Genomic DNA, 6,219 nt, shown 5'->3' on the forward strand with positions numbered 1-6,219 from the left:
AATTTTTTTTAATTTAAAAAGATTCTGTGCATTGACTGTTTCTTCTGGTACCACCTAGAGTCACATGGAACTGCATTCATCTGATGACAGAGGTGGCCTCTCTTTCCTTACTGGTGCTTAATGCTAACTGTAGACTAGAGTGCCTTGGTTTTTGTTCTCATGGCCTCTCATCTTCCAACAAACCAGACTGGACTTTCACTGTATGTGGAGGGGGTGTTCTCAGGGAATTGTTCTAAGAAGGCAAGTCCCAGTGTGGAAAGCACTAGTCAAGCCTTTGTACTTGTCAAACTTGCTAATGTCTTATTGGCCAGACCAGGCCAGGGCCAAGCTTAGAGTCATTGCAGGATGGGACCTAAACTCCACCTCTTTTTTTAAAAAAAATACGTCACATGTACTTCCCCACCCCCAACCCCATTTTTCAGTTGTTCCATGAGGCATGTCGGATCTTAGTTCCCTAACCAGGAACGGAACTGGAACCCCCTGCAGTGGAAGTGTGATGTCTTAACCACTGGACAACCAGGGAAGTCCCCCTAAACTCCACCTCTTGATGAGAACAGTGCAAAGAATGTGTAGTCATTTTTAATCCACACAGAAAGAAGCCAAGCTTCAAACAGCAAAGACTAGGGGTCAGCAAACGTTTTCTCGAAGGATGAGATGGTAAATCTTTTAGGCTTGCAGGCCTTGGGTCTTTGCAGTCTGGGGTATGAAAGCAACCATAGACAATATATGAGCAAAAGAATGCGACGGTGTCCCAGTAAAACTTTATTTGCAAAGGCACAAGGTCCTTTACGGTTGGTTTTTTTATATTTACAAAAACTTATAGTTTGAAGACCACTCTCAAGACCACTGCAGGTTGAATAGACTTTTAAGAGTGAAAATGAGAGAAGAAAGTCCCCAAATGTTGATCCCTTGGAGTTCCAAACTGACACATTTTCTAGTAATGGCTTTTTAAAATATTTTGCATCCTCCAAGAAAGAGAATGGAGAAGGCAATGGCACCCCACTCCAGTACTCTTGCCTGGAAAATCCCATGGACGGAGGAGCCTGGTAGGCTGCAGTCCATGGGGTCGCTAAGAGTCAGACACGACTGATAGACTTCACTTTCTCTTTTCACTTTCATGCATTGGAGAAGGAAATGGCAACCCACTCCAGTGTTCTTGCCTGGAGAATCCCAGGGACAGGGAAGCCTGGTGGGCTGCCGTCTGTGGGGTCACACAGAGTCGGACACGACTGAAGTGACTTAGCATAGCATAGCATAGCATAAGAAAGAGAAGCCAGGAAAAGTCCAATGAAAATTTCCCCTACTGTAATTTTGGAAATGAGCTGAACAGTGACCATTGTCAGACTTAATGAAGCAGCCATCATAGCCAGGTGCTGTGCTTAATTACTCAGTCGTGTCCAACTTTTTACAAGCCCAGGGACTGCAACCCATCAGGCTCCTCTGTCCATGGGGATTTCCCAGGCAAGAATACTGGAGTGGGTTGCCATGCCCTCCTATAGGGAATCTTCCCAAGCCATGGGTCGAACCCAGGTCTCCCGCATTGCCAGGAGAAGAACTCCTGGGTTCTTTACCATCTGAGCCACCAGGGAAGCCCTGATAGCCAGGACACCATCCAAATCCAAGGATTCACATAAAACCTATAGCAATATTAAGAACTCACTAGATACTTTATGGAAGTTATTTCATTTCATGCTTAAGAAATCTTGTTAGGTTAAAATTATTACTCCATGTTAAAGATAGAAAGATCGAACTTTGGAGATGTGAAGTTAAATGTCTCTAGTTAATGTTATTAATGTTAAAATTTAAACAGCCAAAATTTGAAACCAGAACCAGAACATTTTCTACCACACACTCCACCACGTTCGTTGCCCCTGCTTTTTGAGTTTGAAAGGGAAATAATCTATGTAGGAAGATAAGTTATTGGAAAAATTATGTATAAAAATTATTTGTAATCACTAGTCACACACACATACAAAATAGCATCTCTTCAAGTGCAGAAAAAAAGATGGGGAATAAGAAGAAATGGTAGTTTTCTCCTACCTATTTTAAATATGGGTAGTTTTCTCTGACTTGTGCATTAATAGAATGCAAGAGGTAAGTAGGGCCAAAAGATCAGGAGACAACTGACGTTGAAAGGTTAGTTTATTACAGTTGCCAAGAAAAGAGGACACTCTATGTCTTGGGAGCCACACAGGGAAGCACTGATGCTGGTTGTAGGGCAGAGGGAGAGGGAGGAACTGTGGGCGAGAGCCTTTATTGTGGTTTCTGCGAGAAGGAACTGACCAGGCCAGGTAGGCAGGCTTAGGATGGATTAGTTTGAATAATGTCAATGGCCTCTGTAGCATAGGGGCTGTCCCTACTAGCTATCTGGTACCTAGCCCCAGGGTGATGAGGGCATGTGGATAAATGGCCCTAAGTGTGAGAGCTCAGTAAAAAAGATCGTTGGAATGTGAGCTCTGGATTGGCTCCTTTGTATTTGAAAACTGTGCTCATGAGAGAGTTGTTTATTATCTCTAAAAATGTACTAACCTCCAGAGGAGTAGTCCCTTCAGGGTCAGCAAGGCCCCAGATGTCAAAGCATCGAAATACAGAAAATAAAAGACAGTGATTATACTACCACTACTACTATGGTGGGTTCTCTAATTTTTGCTTTTACTCCAAGACCCACAGAAATAACTGAGATAGTCAAAGGTAATCAGAACTATCTAGAAAATAGCCAAAAACAAGGAAAGAAACAACGCAAAAAAAGAGGGTTCTGGTTCAAGATGACAATATAGGAAAATCTTGATCTCACAGACACACTGAGTCTACAGCTATGTATAGAACAATGTCTTTCAAAAACTTAAAGCCTGGCTGAGTGACGACTACACATCAGGCAAACGAAGAATGACATCAAACTGGGTAGGAGGCTGGGATGTAATCTTGCCATAAACCACCCCCAGCACAGTGGCATACAACCCAGAGAAAGTTCAAAACCTGAAGCTCCTCTCTGAGGAGCAAAGGGTTTATTTCCATACCAGTAACTTCAACTTTTAGGACCTGCACCAGAGAGATGATCCCCAACCACTTTGAAAACTAACAGAACCTAAGACTGTAGTAATCTGGGAGACATATCCTAGAAGGTCCGTGCACTGAGAGGAGCACCAGGACCCAGCTCATTGTCAGCTGATCTTGACCAGACTTAAAGAGGCTTGAAGATCAGGAACAGGACAAGGTGCCCACCATCACCACTTTTACTCAACATAGTGTCGGAAGTCCTAGTCAGAGCAATGAGACAAGAAATAGAAACAAAAGGAATCCAAATTGAAAGGAAGACGTAAAGCTGTCATTGTTCACAGGACATGTCACAGGATGACATGACACTATACATAGAAAATCCTGAAAGCTACTAAAACTCATCAATGAATACAGTATATATTATTTATTACAGTAGCTTACAGTTGTTTAAACTATAGTTGTAGTTTATATTATAAAGTTGTATAATACAAAATTAACATACAGAAATTTGTTACATTTCAGTACACTAACAACAAGCTATCAGGAAAAAAAGAATCCCATTTATAATCATATGAAAAGAATGAAATACCTAGGAATAAATCTGAGGGAAAATGACTGTACTCATAAAACTGTAAGAAACTGATGAAAGAAATTGAACACATTACAAACAAATGGAAAGCTATACCCTGCTCATGGATTGGGAAAATTAATACTGTTAAAATGATCTTACTACCCAAGGCATATACAGATTCAATGTATATTTTCATTAGTTATGAAAATACCAACAGAATTTTTCATAGAACTAGAACAAATAGTTCCAAAATTCGCATGGAAAAAACAAAAGACCCTGAATATCCAAAGCAATCGTGAGAGAGAGGAACAGAGCTGGATATATTACATTTCCCGAATTCAAACTATACTACAAAGCAATAGTAATCAAAAGCCACGTTATATGGTAATTACCTATTATGAAGGAGGCAAGAAAATACAACGGGAAACAGCCTTTTTGAGAAATGGTGTTGGGAAACACTGGACAGGTACACAAAATAATAAAACTGGACAACTTTCTCATCCACATGAGTAAATAAATTCATAATGGACAAAAGACTCAAATATAAGTCCTGAAATCATAAAACATCTAGAAGGAAACATACTGCATTCTTTGACTTTGGTCTTAGCAATGTATTTTTGGATATGTCTCCTTGGGCAAAGGAAACAAAAGAAAAAAAATAAACAAATGGAACCTAATCAAACTTAAAAAGTTTTGCACAGTAACAGAAACTATTGACAAAATGAAAAGACAGCCTGATGGATGGGACCAGGTATTTGCAAATGATATAGCCCATGAGGGGTTAATATCCAAAAGATACAAAGAACAGCTCAACATTTTTTTTTAAAAAGCTGATTGAGACATGGGCAGAGGACCTGAAGAGACATTCCAAAGACATACAGATGACCAACGGGCACAGGAAAAGATTCTCAGACTTCCCTGGTGGCACAGTGGATAGGAATCCGTCTGCCAATTCAGGGGACACAGGTTCAATCCCTGGTCTGGGAAGATTCAACATGCCATGGAGCAACCAAGTTCCTGTGCCACAACTACTGAAGCCCGCTCGCCTAGAGCCTGTGCTCTGCAACAAGAGAAGCCACCGCAATGAAAAGCCCACGCACCACAACAGAGAGTAGCCCCTGCGTGCTGCAACTAGAGAAAGCCTGCGTGAAGCAGCAAAGACCCAGCGCAAAGATAAATACATACATACATACATAAAAACGTAAAAAAAAATTCTCAACATCATTCATCTTTACAGAAATTCAAATCAAAGATACAGTGAGATATGACCTCACACCTTTCAGAATGCTTATCATCAAAAATACAAGAGACAACGTGTCAGTGAAGACGTGGAGAAAAGGGAAACTCATGGACTGTTGGTGGGAGTGTAAACTGGTACAGCCACTATGAAGAACAGTATGGAGGTTTATCAAAAGCTAAAAGTAAGACCTCCATATGTTCCAGCAACTCCACACCTGGGTATGTAGAAGAAGAAAGGCCATCACTGACTTTTCTGTCAAAACTTTGGAGGCTAGAAGGGAGTTGCATCTGGCATCATGTATTTAAAGAGCAGTAACTTCCAATGAGTATAATCCATAAAACTATTGAATCACTATGTTGTATACCTGAAAACAATGTAAAATTGTAAATCAAATACACTTCAATGAAAAAATAAGAAATTGTCTTTCCTCATGGTAAATTGATTTCAGGCTGAGCTCAAGCATACTTGTATCTGTTTGAATATTCCTGAGTGCACTAATTTTTAAAAAATCCTTCAGTGTTGCTTACAACACATTCATACAGTAGGACATTCTTCTTTTCTAAATGTTAACATGAGTGGTACTGGTTCTAACTTAAAGATATAATCCACAAAAGAAGAAATCAAGTGAGATAAGTTGCTCATGGTAACTACCTTATTTTGAGTTGAGTTTATCTACAGGCAATCCTATGCAGAAATGATTTTTGAAAACACAAAGAAAATGATGTATAAGACAGTGATGATCATGATAATGATGTACGATTCTGGAAAGAGCTACAAAGAAGCTGAAGTCAGAACTTTTTTTTTTTTTTAATAAATCAACTCTTTTGAGGTATACTCAGTATACAATATAATGCTCAGAGTTAACAGTGAGGTTTGACTTGTAAGTACCATCCTGTCTTAGCGTGTTGAGAATACTACAATAAAGTACCTTAGACTGGGTGGCCAGACACCCTGGAATGTGAAGTCACATGGGCCTTAGAAAGCATCACTATGAACAAAGCTAATGGAGGTGATGGAATTCCAGTTGAGCTATTTCAAATCCTAAAAGATGATGCTGTGAAAGTGCTGCACTCAATATGCCAGCAAATTTGGAAAACTCAGCAGTGGCCACAGGACTAGAAAATGTGAGTTTTCATTCCAATCGCAAAGAAAGGCAATGCCAAAGAATGCTCAAACTACCACACAATTACACTCATCTCACACGCTAGTTAAGTAATGCTAGAAATTCTCCAAGCCAGGCTTCAGCAATATGTGATCTGTGAACTTCCAGATGTTCAAGCTGGATTTAGAAAAGGCAGAGGAACCAGAGATCAAATTGCCAACATCCACTGGATCATGGAAAAAGCAAGAGAGTTCCAGAAAAACATCTATTTCTGCTTTATTGACTATGCCAAAGCCTTTGACTGTGTGG

The sequence above is a fragment of the Bison bison genome, unplaced genomic scaffold (genome assembly GCF_000754665.1).
Source record: "Bison bison bison isolate TAMUID 2011002044 unplaced genomic scaffold, Bison_UMD1.0 scf7180017864239, whole genome shotgun sequence".
NCBI lineage: Eukaryota > Metazoa > Chordata > Mammalia > Artiodactyla > Bovidae > Bison > Bison bison.